The sequence below is a fragment of the Leopardus geoffroyi genome, chromosome X (genome assembly GCF_018350155.1).
Source record: "Leopardus geoffroyi isolate Oge1 chromosome X, O.geoffroyi_Oge1_pat1.0, whole genome shotgun sequence".
NCBI classification, from domain to species: domain Eukaryota; kingdom Metazoa; phylum Chordata; class Mammalia; order Carnivora; family Felidae; genus Leopardus; species Leopardus geoffroyi.
In genome coordinates, this window is record NC_059343.1 from 74816535 (window position 1) to 74827777 (window position 11243).

Consider the following 11243-nt stretch of genomic DNA (forward strand, 5'->3'; position numbering starts at 1 on the left):
AACATCATAAAAGCCATTTATGAAAAGCCCACAGCTAATATCATCCACAAGGGGGAAAAACAACAGGGTTGTCCACTGTCACCACTGTTGTTTAACATAGTGTTGGAAGTGCTAGCATCAGAGATCAGACAACAAAAGCAAATAAAAAGCATCAAAACTGGCAAAGATGAAGTTAAACTTTCACTTTTCACAGACGACATGATACTCTACATGGAAAACCTGACAGACTCCACCAAAAGTCTGCTGGAACTGATACATGAGTTCAGCAAAGTCACAGGATACAAAATTAATGGACAGAAATCAGTTGCATTTTTATACACCAATAATGAAGCAACACAAAGATAAATAAAGTAACTGATCCCATTCACAATTGCACCAAGAAGCATAAAACACCTAGGAATAAACCTAACCAAAGATGTGAAGGGTCTGTATGCTGAAAACTATAGAAAGCTTATGAATGAAATTGAAGAAGACACAAAGAAATGGAAAAATATTTCATGCTCATGAATTAGAAGAATAAATATTGTTAATATGTCAATAGTACCCAAAACAATCTACACATTCAATGCAATCCCAATGAAAATGGCACAAGCATTCTTCTTGAAGCTAGAAAAAACAATCCTAAAATTTTTATGGGACCACAAAAGACCCCAAATAGCCAAAGTAATATTGAAGAAGAAAACCAAAGCAGAAGGCTTCACAATCCCACACTTTAGCCTCTACTACAAAGCTTTAATCATCAAGACATCATGGTATTAGCACAAAAATAGATACATACACCAATGGAATAGAAGAGAGACCTCAGAACTGGACCCACAAATGTATGGCCAACTAATCTTTGACAAGGCCGGAAAGAGTATCCAGTGGAAAAAAGAGAGTCTTTTTAACAAATGGTACTGGGAGAACTGGACAACAACATGCAGAAGAATGAAACTGGACCACTTTCTTACACCATTCACAACATAAACTCAAAATGAAGGACCTGAATTTGAGACAGGAAACCATCAAAACCCTAGGTAAGAAAGCAGGAAACAACCTCTTTGACCTCAACTGCAGCGATTTCCTACTCGAGATATCTCCAAAGGCAAGAGAATTAAAAGCAGAAATTAACTATTGGGACCTCATCAAGATAAAAAGCTTCTGCACTGCAAAGGAACCACTCACAAAACTAGAAGGCAACCGTCAGAATGGGAAAAGATATTTGCAAATGACATATCAGACAAAGGGCTATTATCCAAAATCTATAAAGAACTCACCAAACTCTACATCTGAAAAACAAATAATCCAGTGAAGAATGGGTTGCAGACATGAATAGACACTTTTCTAAAGAAGACATCCAGATGGCCAACAGACACATGAGAAGATACTCAATGTCCCTCATCATTAGGGAATTACAAATCAAAACCACACTGAGATACCACCTCATGCAGGTCAGAGTGGCTAAAATGAAAAAATCAGGAGACTATAGAGCTGCTGGTGAGGATGTGGAGAAATGGGGACCCTCTTGCACTGTTGGTGGGAATGCAAACTGGTGCAGCTTCTCTGGAAAACAGTGTGGAGGTTACTCAAAAACATTAAAATAGAACTACTCTATGACCCAGCAATAGCACTGCTAGGAATTTACCCAAGGGATACAGGAGTGATGATGTATAGAGGCACTTGTACCCCAATGTTTATAGCATCACTTTCAACAATAGCCAAATTATGGAAAGAGCCTAACTGTCCATCAAGTGAAGAATGGATAAAGAAGATGTGGTTTATATATACAACGGAAAACTATTTGGCAATGAGTAAGAATGAAATCTGGCCATTTGCAGCAATGTGGATGGAACTGGAGGGTATTATGCTAAGTAAAGTAAGTCAGTTCAGAGAAATACAGATCCCATGTGTTTTCACTCATATGTGGATCTTGAGAAACTTAACAGAAGGCCATGAGGGAGTGGAAGGGAAAAAAAGTTACAGAGAAGGGGGAAGGCAAACCATGAGACTCTTAAGTACTGAGAACAAATGAGGGTTGATGGGGGATGGCGGAGAGGGGAAAGTGGGTGATGGGCATTGAGGATGGCACTTGTTGGGATGAGCACTGGGTGTTGTATGTAAACCAATTTGATAATAAATTATATTAAAAAATAGAAATGACAAAGTTAGAAATGACAAAGTGAGTATTATAAATTCCTTTACTATTTTTCAAAAAGGACTCTGATAAACAGAATTAAATTGCAAACGTCATTGATCTATTACGTATATTATTTCCTGTGGAGAATTTAATAAAAGTAATAAAAGTAAGTTTTACTTTCAACATCTAATATGTTGATCATTATTTTGTAATCTAACCAAAGGAAACAGTGATTTAAATGCGAGGCTTTAAGAGTGTCTGGATGGCTCAATATGTTAAGCTTCTGCCTTCAGCTCAGGTCACAATCTCATGGTTCGTAAGTTCAAGCCATGCATCTGGCTCTGTGATGAAAGCTCAGAGCCTGGAGCTTGCTTCGGATTTTGCATGTTCCTCTATTCCTGCCCCTCTCCACTCGCATCCTGTTTCTCTCTCTGTCAAAAATAAATACTAAAAAGATAAAAGTAAATAAAAATAAATATGTGGTTTAGTGTCCATGGTTGACTGTCAACAGCCTAAATTGATATGTCACACCATAATCACCTAGCATGCCAATAATCTATAATATGAAATTGGTCTATGACAGATCAATGAGTTGATCTGTTGACTATAAAAAGTGTTAATCTCTTAACCAAATAAAGACAATTAACAAAGAACTTAGGATCAAGTAAAGCGAGTTTCATTTATGCTATGACTATCATCTACAGTCACTTTTCAAACCAGTGTATCAGTCATCTCAAGGGCTCTCCTTAGCAACAAAATAACATAAGACAACATAACATAGATTTGAGGCATGAGTGAAAGAAAACTATATGTAGTGGATGCTATAAGGGCATTTTAATTTAGCAGAATGTAATTTAGCAGAAATTGTACTTTGACCAAGTAACTGATATTGCTTCTCTTGTATTCATGTTTTGGTGCATAGTAAAACCTCTCTAGTCCAAATGTCTATACCTTAAAGAATTGCTACTTAAATCTATAAATTGATTTAATCATTTAAAATATAATATTGTATGGGGCGCCTGGGTGGCTCAGGTTGGTTGGGCATCTGACTTCCTCTCACAGTTTGTGGGCTTGAGCCCCATGCCAGGATCTGTGCTGACAGTTCACAGCCTGGAGCCTGCTTAGGATTCTTGTCTCCTTCTCCCTCCGCCCCACGCCTGCTTATGCTCTGTCTCTCTCTGTCTCTCAAAAAGGAATAAACGTTATTTTTTTAAATAAAATATAATATTGTGTAATTTCATACATTAAAATTAAAAATGTGAAATTTAGAGACATAAAGGAGTGATTCCAAACATAATTGGGCCTCAGTTTCTCTCTTGTTGTTTTTCTTCATTATGTAAGTAATTTTCATCTATTCTTTCATATTCTTTCTCAGCAGTAATAAAAGTACCATGTCTCAAAAGTGGGTGAGAACAATAGTAGATGTCACTGTTAAAAAGAAAAGAAAAAATGCACAGGCAATTAATTTGGGGTAATTCTGGGTTAGAACACCTTGAACTTTGCTGCAATATATCTCTGAGCCTTTAAAGCTAATATTAATTACAAATCCAAGGAACACAGTTTAGAAAAAAATATCCTAAGTAAAGGTATCACTTAGCCATTAAGTATTTGCAAGGGACATATGGTTGTCTAAATGAATCCTTAAGGCAGCTTAATAAGCAAACTGATGGATCTGCTTAGTTGTCTTGCACTGGGTCTTAAGATCACTTGAATGATCAAAGACTCAAATTAATTGCCCACTTTAGATTTGTTGATTCCCCAATACTAGATTTGGTGGTGCATAGCCTCTGATTCTGCACCAAATATTTCAGAATAGATAACTTACTAGACTTCTTAGGTTTCCATTTGTGTGTGTGTGTGTGTGTGTGTGTGTGTGTGTGTGAACATGCATACATAGTATTTTAGCAATATCCAGCACTTCTGATCTTTATATTATTTTTTTTCTTGAGTCCCTCTATCATCTTTTACAGTTATTAGTATTATCAGCACTTGGCCAGTATACTACCAAATGTTAACTTATGGCATTCTCTACATGTATGAACAAATATCAGGAAGAAAATAGAGAATGACAATTTTTTCTCCCTATTGCCATTGTGATTCCAAGTGTTAGTACGTGTTTGGCATCCTTGTTTAATAGTCTGCATTCATTTTAACAAGTTAAAGAAGCTTATTCTTTTAAACTTAGTATTTTTCATTATATTGAGGTTCATTAGTATAACAAGAGCACTTTCAATTTAGAAAATACCAACTGAGTCCAAAGACATGGATTTGAGTCACATATGGAACAGCTAATTTTGTACAGAAAACATATTTTATTTCCCACTATGCCCTTTGTCATTAACCAACTCTCTAACAAATGTCTTTTTTTTTTATGATAAAGGGAATCCATCACTGTTGCTATTTTTTTTTAAGAAGCAAGCAGGATCATATGCATATGTGGGCAGCATGCCTGTTCATCATTATTAATTAACATCCTTAACCATACTTCTAAACACATAATTTACTTAAACTGTCCCAAGGGATAAAACTCAAGATCTAATCACATTTTAACTAAAGGTCCATTTTAACAAATCAATTTCAAGTTGTTCTTTCTCTTATACAAGTATCAACATTTTTAACTGAAAAATACAATGTGAAGTATTACAACAAACATAAAAGCAATTCATAGATTCATGGGCTATTATTATCTGCTAAATCTAATTACTTTTTATTTCATAAAATAATCTCATCCACCTTATTAAAGTGAATTTAAATTATAATTCCATTTTTCTTCTTAGAGCAGATTGTAAATTATGGTACAGAATTTCAATTGGAGTAGATAAAATTGCAGCATTGCTTCCAGTATTTTGCCATTTAAAAATAACAAAGTGACATTTGACTAATGTTCTTTATTTGTGAAATGTAATATATTTAGCAGTTGAAAGTGGAGGAAAATCTAATCCTAAGGAGTATTGTCATCATTTCACATTTGACATTTGACTAATGTTCTTTATTTGTGAAATGTAATATATTTAGCAGTTGAAAGTGGAGGAAAATCTAATCCTAAGGAGTATTGTCATCATAGAACTTGAAAGAAAGATTGATTTGATACTTTCCTATCTTATGTTCAATATAAAATTCCATTTTGTTTGATTTCTCAGGAATTTCGTATATCCTTTAAACATGACAGATGATTATGTGACAAGAAAAATGTCTTAGGACCCAAAACCCAAAACTTGAGCAAATTCTATGATTTCCAAGATGATAATGGCCACTCCTACTTTACTGAGCTCCATATTGTACAGATTGCATGCTTTTTGTCCCTTAATTAAAAGACCAAAATATCTTCCTCATGTGTATAAATGTTTTGTTTCAATGTTCCACTTAGTTGCAGATGTGGTCAAGAATCATATTCTAGATAGCTACAGAAATGATTAAAAATTTTTCAGAATTATGGGCGCTTCAGTGGCTCAGTCAGTTAAGTGTTCAACTCTTGGTTCCAGCTGAGGTCATGATCTCGTGGTTCATGGGTTCGAACCCTGTATAGGGCATTACACTGGAGCTGCAGAGCCTGCTTGTGATTCTCTCTCTCCGCCCCCCCCCTCTGCCCCTCCCCTACTTTCTCTCTCTCTCTCTCAAAATAAATAAATAAACTTAAAAAATTCAGAATTAAAAATTGAAGTTATTTTGTAGGTCTAAATTAATGCACTTAGTAAAGACTCAAGCCTATAATTTAAATTTCACTTTTAAGAATATTTTTAATTACTTGGGAAAAATAAAAGGGAGGTTTTTGGACATGGATACATAGGGAGCAAGTAATGGTATTGTGGAGTCTTAAACTTATACATAGGGGCTGTCTTTAACAAAATGATACAAAATTAATAATATAATTTGGTTTAAAAAATATTAATTTATAGAGAAAAATAATCACAACAAAGGACAAATTTATAAAAGCTGATATCACAAACATTGAAAAATCCAACAGAATAGTATATGTGTGTTAACAAACTGCTTGACATATGTCTAAAATAATTCTTTCCAACATTTTTTGGCTGCATATCATTTGATTATTCCTTCATATGACAATGATTTTCAGGTCTCTTCTAAGGTCTATACAAGTGAGGTGTCTTAAGCTTAAACTTCATTAGCTTTATAGTAAATCTGACTCTGTTTATATCAGTCATTTGATCACTGTGTGGCTGTTCAAATGATCTACATTGCAACAACATACTGTTTCTTTTTTTTTTTTTTTTTTTTTTTTTTTTTTTTTTTTTTTTTGTTGGTGAATTTTACTGAACATTTTACTCTGTGAAATAGGAACATACTGTTTCAAAACTACACATCTATATCTATATCTATATCTATATCTATATCTATATCTCGATATCCATAAATCTATCATTTTATCTATGTATACATATTTATGTATACACACACATAGAGACTACATCTCATGCCATTGTTGTTATATAAAGTATATTCATTTTTTTAATGTTTATTTTTGAGAGAGAGAGAGCACCAAGGGGAGGGGCAGAGAGAGAGAGGGAGACAAAGAATCCCAAGCAGGCTCTGCGCTGTCAGCATAGAGACCAACGCAGGGCTAGATCTCACAAACCATGAGATCATGACCTGAGCCAAAATCAAGAGATGAATGCTTAACCAATTGAGCCACCTAGGCGCTCCAATATGGGATTCATTTTACTTTTGCAATGTATGTGAGGGCAAATGGCTCCTCAGGAATGATGTAAGTTATAATGGAGATAGAGTAGAAAAGGATATTTATTTTCTGCAAATTAATTGATATTATAAATCCCTTCTCCCTGCCTCCCTCAATATAATAATATAATATAATATAATATAATATAATATAATATAATATAACGTAACAAATATAATATAATATAATATAATATAATATAATATATAATAAATATATAATAAATAATATAATATATATACATACATATATGTACATATATATATATATATATATTACTCAACATTATATAACTCACTATCTAGATCTATAAAATACAGGTGAGATGGAAAGGCTATTTAAGGAATGAATTTGCCTAAAATGTGTCTTGAATATATAGTTTTTCATTAAATATTTGGTTATTCATGAGTAAATGAACTAACAAATAAGTGGGTGAATAATACAGCTATACTTACCTCCGATTTTCTTTTCCCTCAGTGACTGCTTTTCTTTCATTCTTTTGTCCATATATTGCTCTTCCTATCCCCAGTTTTGTAATGGAGTCTGGTCTGTTCTGGGAAGCAGTACATAAAGGGTAACATGAATGTCAGTAGTATAACATAGCTATATGCAATAGGATTAGCTCATCATTATGGGCAGACGGGTTTGAAGAGTCCAGAGAGATGCTTTTAAAACTGCTTAGCAGTATTTTTTATACTATTTGATAAGGGTTCCCTGGTTGAATTAACTCTTCATAAGCTCCCACTGCAAACTAACCACACATATTGCGTACGAAGACACAGGTGGTCCTACTCTAAATAAACCTGTTTCCCATCTGGACAGCACCCCTACCTCCCCCAAGTCTAACATGTTCCTCTCCTGCCCCCTAGGGGACCTTAGCCACAGCACACACACCATCTTTGTCCTCTGGCCTCCTGAGTTGTTTTTCCACTGTACTGCCTTCCCTTCCTCAGGATCCCAAGGTTGCCTGTTCTTCATACCTTTTTCCTTCTCCTTCTCCTAAAGATCCAATCCAGGTTACTAATTCTCACACATACCTTTAAGACAAAAGACTTATCTTATAGTTTTTGGATCTCTTTTAATTTATTATTAGTTGAAAAAGCCAAGTTAATTTTAAGAGTTTACTGGACTATAATTTAGAGCTTCTTGGTAAAGCAAATCTAATGTTACAATAAAGATATTGTTTATCTGACAATTTACAAGTCTAGACTGCATCTCATGTCACAGTTCTGTAAAGTATAAGAAGCAGGCACTATAATTCAGAAAAAGTTTTTAAGTTATATAACTTTTAAGCATTATTAACCCAGAAAGACTTTTGAAGAAAAAGAGACTAGAATGGCACAGAGTACCAATGGTACAAACTATAGTATCATTTAATTCTCCATAAATGTTAGTTTATAAAAATAACTGACAGATACAGTTAAAACTTTTAATATAAGTATATAATTCTTGAGGACCTTGACTAACTGAAAATATACATTTCATTGTCTATGTCACCAGTTGATACACACTTCAAAGTTACCACACACCTTCTCTTGTAAATGCATTTTTAAAATATTGTTGCCTTTTCAGAACCATTTAGGCTACTCACCACAAGTGATCCTTATACAAAAACAGGAGTAATTTTAATAATTCATAGAACATTTGGAAACCTCTGTCATTTAACAAGTTTATGAAAAAAGTTAATTTCACATTTTTTAGATATTTTATTGAAATTATTCTGACTGTTACATTCCTATGGTTACTTTGGGAGAATAATTTATAACTGATGGGAATGGAATTGTATGTGTTAAGTAATTCAGTTGCACTGTTCAAAAATTATAAACATCTTTGATTAACATATCATTATTTGTTGTGATGAATTACAAAGGCTTACCAACATAGCCTAGCCACTTCAGCATCTTCTATAGAATAAATGGTCCAAGAATGTAATACATGAAATGTGAGGCTGCAGTCATAAGTTATTTGGTACTTAAAGGAAAGTCTAGAAGGCTGTCCTGTTGGGATCATGACCCTCAGCCAAGCAGGTAATATTTCACTGATACTGAACCTAGAGCACCAGTGAAATGGACCAGTTGAAACTAGGCAATGCTCCAAGTGCGTATCAGAACCTCCACACTGGTACTAGCAGTATGTACTAGTGGTAATAGTGGTGTCAATCAGATAACTAAGGTAGATGGCTAATTGTACAAATTAGATCACTAGAATTAGACTTGGAATAAGACTTGTATTTGTTAGATTCACCTCAAGACACCTGGTCTGAAAGGACACTGAATCTGAAAACTCCTTAGTTGACATGGTGGAGACTTTTAAAGGATTCTTTGATATGGCAGAATTAAATTCAGTTTGAAAGTAAAGCTCCTTTTAGTGCTTTGAAGAACAGTAACAGAACTAGAGAAGATGGAGCCTACTGATAATAACAACATTCACAGTAGAAGGAATACAGGAACAATACATTATTTTCATTGCCAATTTTGTGTTATACTATGTTGTATGATAACCCTTATATGCTCCAAACACTCTTCCTTCACTATGTAGCCTGTCAGACAAGCACAATAGAATCAACAGTGTGCTAGGACATCTGGTTAACTCAGTTGGTAGAGCATGCAACACTTGATCTCAGGGTTGTGAATTTAAGTTCCATGTTAGGTGTAGAGATTACTTAAAAATAAAATCTTAATTAAAAATCAATAGTGTACCAAATTGCATCTGTGGTTTCACTTTATTTAGATCTCCATCAACAAAGAACAATTAATTGAAAATTTCAAGACATTTTTTTACATGAAAGTAAAATGAATCACTGATCTTCATTTTACGTGAAAGAAAATATAAAAGGAATAGTGAAGAACAGCTGTGTCTTGGCAAATGAGAAAAATTCTTGGTTTTTATATTTTATCCAATTACAGAAACTGACATTCAGCTAATTTTCAGTAATGATAAAATAAAAATTATTCAATCTTAAAAGAAAGCAGAAATCCTATGTTAATTATCTAAACATATAACTAATCATTTAAAATGAGGTATCTGCAGTACTCTAGTCAATGAAAAATGACTCAAAGTAGCCATTTATTAAAAGCTATGTTGATTAAACCACAACCATGGTTGTTTAGAAAACAAAAAGTAAAGTGGTTTTCTACATCTTTCAATGGAATACGCAGTATATTTGTTATCATACATCAAGAAATATAACTGATTTCACAAACTATACAAAAGTTAAGTCTACTTAGCTCATAGTCATACCTTATAATAGAAATAAAGAGGCCTAAAAATAAAGAAGGCTCTGAGTGGTATGCAATTAGCCCAGGACTCTTTAAAAATGTATATTTTTAGGGGTGTCTGGTTAGCTCAATAAGTTACATGTCCAACTTCGGCTCAGGTCATGATCTCGCAGCTCACGAGTTCGAGCCCCACGTCAGTATCTGTGCTTCAGATTCTGTGTGTGTCTCTCTCTCCGCCTTTACCCCCACCTCAAAAATAAATAAACATAAAAAATTAAAAATGTGTATTTTTTATCAATCTTAATCTATTGCTTTGGAGAAATTATATTATTATTTTCTTATGTGTGTGTACTACCTAAATTTAGAGCAGTAGCTGACCCCTATTTCTTGAAAAGAGATAACATAGAAGTTTGGATAGAATAAGAAAAAAATAAACTCAATCTCCATGTTAAAAGAAATAACAAAAAATAATTCTTGTTTCCTCAGCAACCAAAACCTCTTTGACTCTTTCACCTCACCAAGCAACATCTGAATAACTCAAGCTAAAACCTGTCCTTGGGAAACAAGGACAGAATCCATTAATAGTATTATGATCTTGCCATGCTTTTAAGATACAATTTTCCCTGCTCATGTCCATTCATAACATTACAGGTAAATAACACACTGATGAAAAACCTCATCCAATATAGTTTGTAACTACTCATCTGCAGAAAAAAGACTACAGTAGGAGAAACAGATTCTTTAGTAGGAACAACAACCCTGAAAACAACACTACATACCTTTACTCACTTAATTGCATTCATCAGAGCTCAGTGCTTCAGTAAAAGTTCAGCTATACATATGAGGCCATCATTCTCAGGCTTCTATGAGAGAATTTCAGCTGTAGTTTCTGTCCACGGCAAGCGTTGGTAGCTATTCAAGCTGAACGAGAGAGAGAGAGAGAGAGAGAGAGAGAGAGAGAGAGTCTTATATGGCATGATTACCAAGCATTTCCCTACCCCTGTTTAATTACAGAGGTTGTTGGAGTGGTCAGGAATTCCTGTTGAAATCTTTCCTTCATTGAAAGCCCTTTCTTGGGAATTTCTCAACCCCTCCTTGGGCTTTTTTTTTCCTCAGAGTAGGGAATCATTGAAAACTTTTCCCAATTATTTTCCCAAGCATTATAGCAAATTTCTAACATTTTATTATTTTGATAACGTTGTAAGGCTAGTCC

General features: G+C 34.0%; 1 long non-coding RNA gene across 1 annotated transcript; it reads right to left on the reverse strand.

Annotated features, from left to right (window-relative positions):
• Positions 1-2500: 2500 nt before the first annotated feature.
• On the reverse strand, positions 2501-10947 carry LOC123594833. The gene is made up of 3 exons (XR_006710899.1): positions 10810-10947; positions 7268-7360; positions 2501-2547 (listed from the first exon to the last, which is right to left on the reverse strand). It is a non-coding gene; the product is annotated as an uncharacterized LOC123594833 (long non-coding RNA).
• Positions 10948-11243: the final 296 nt, after the last annotated feature.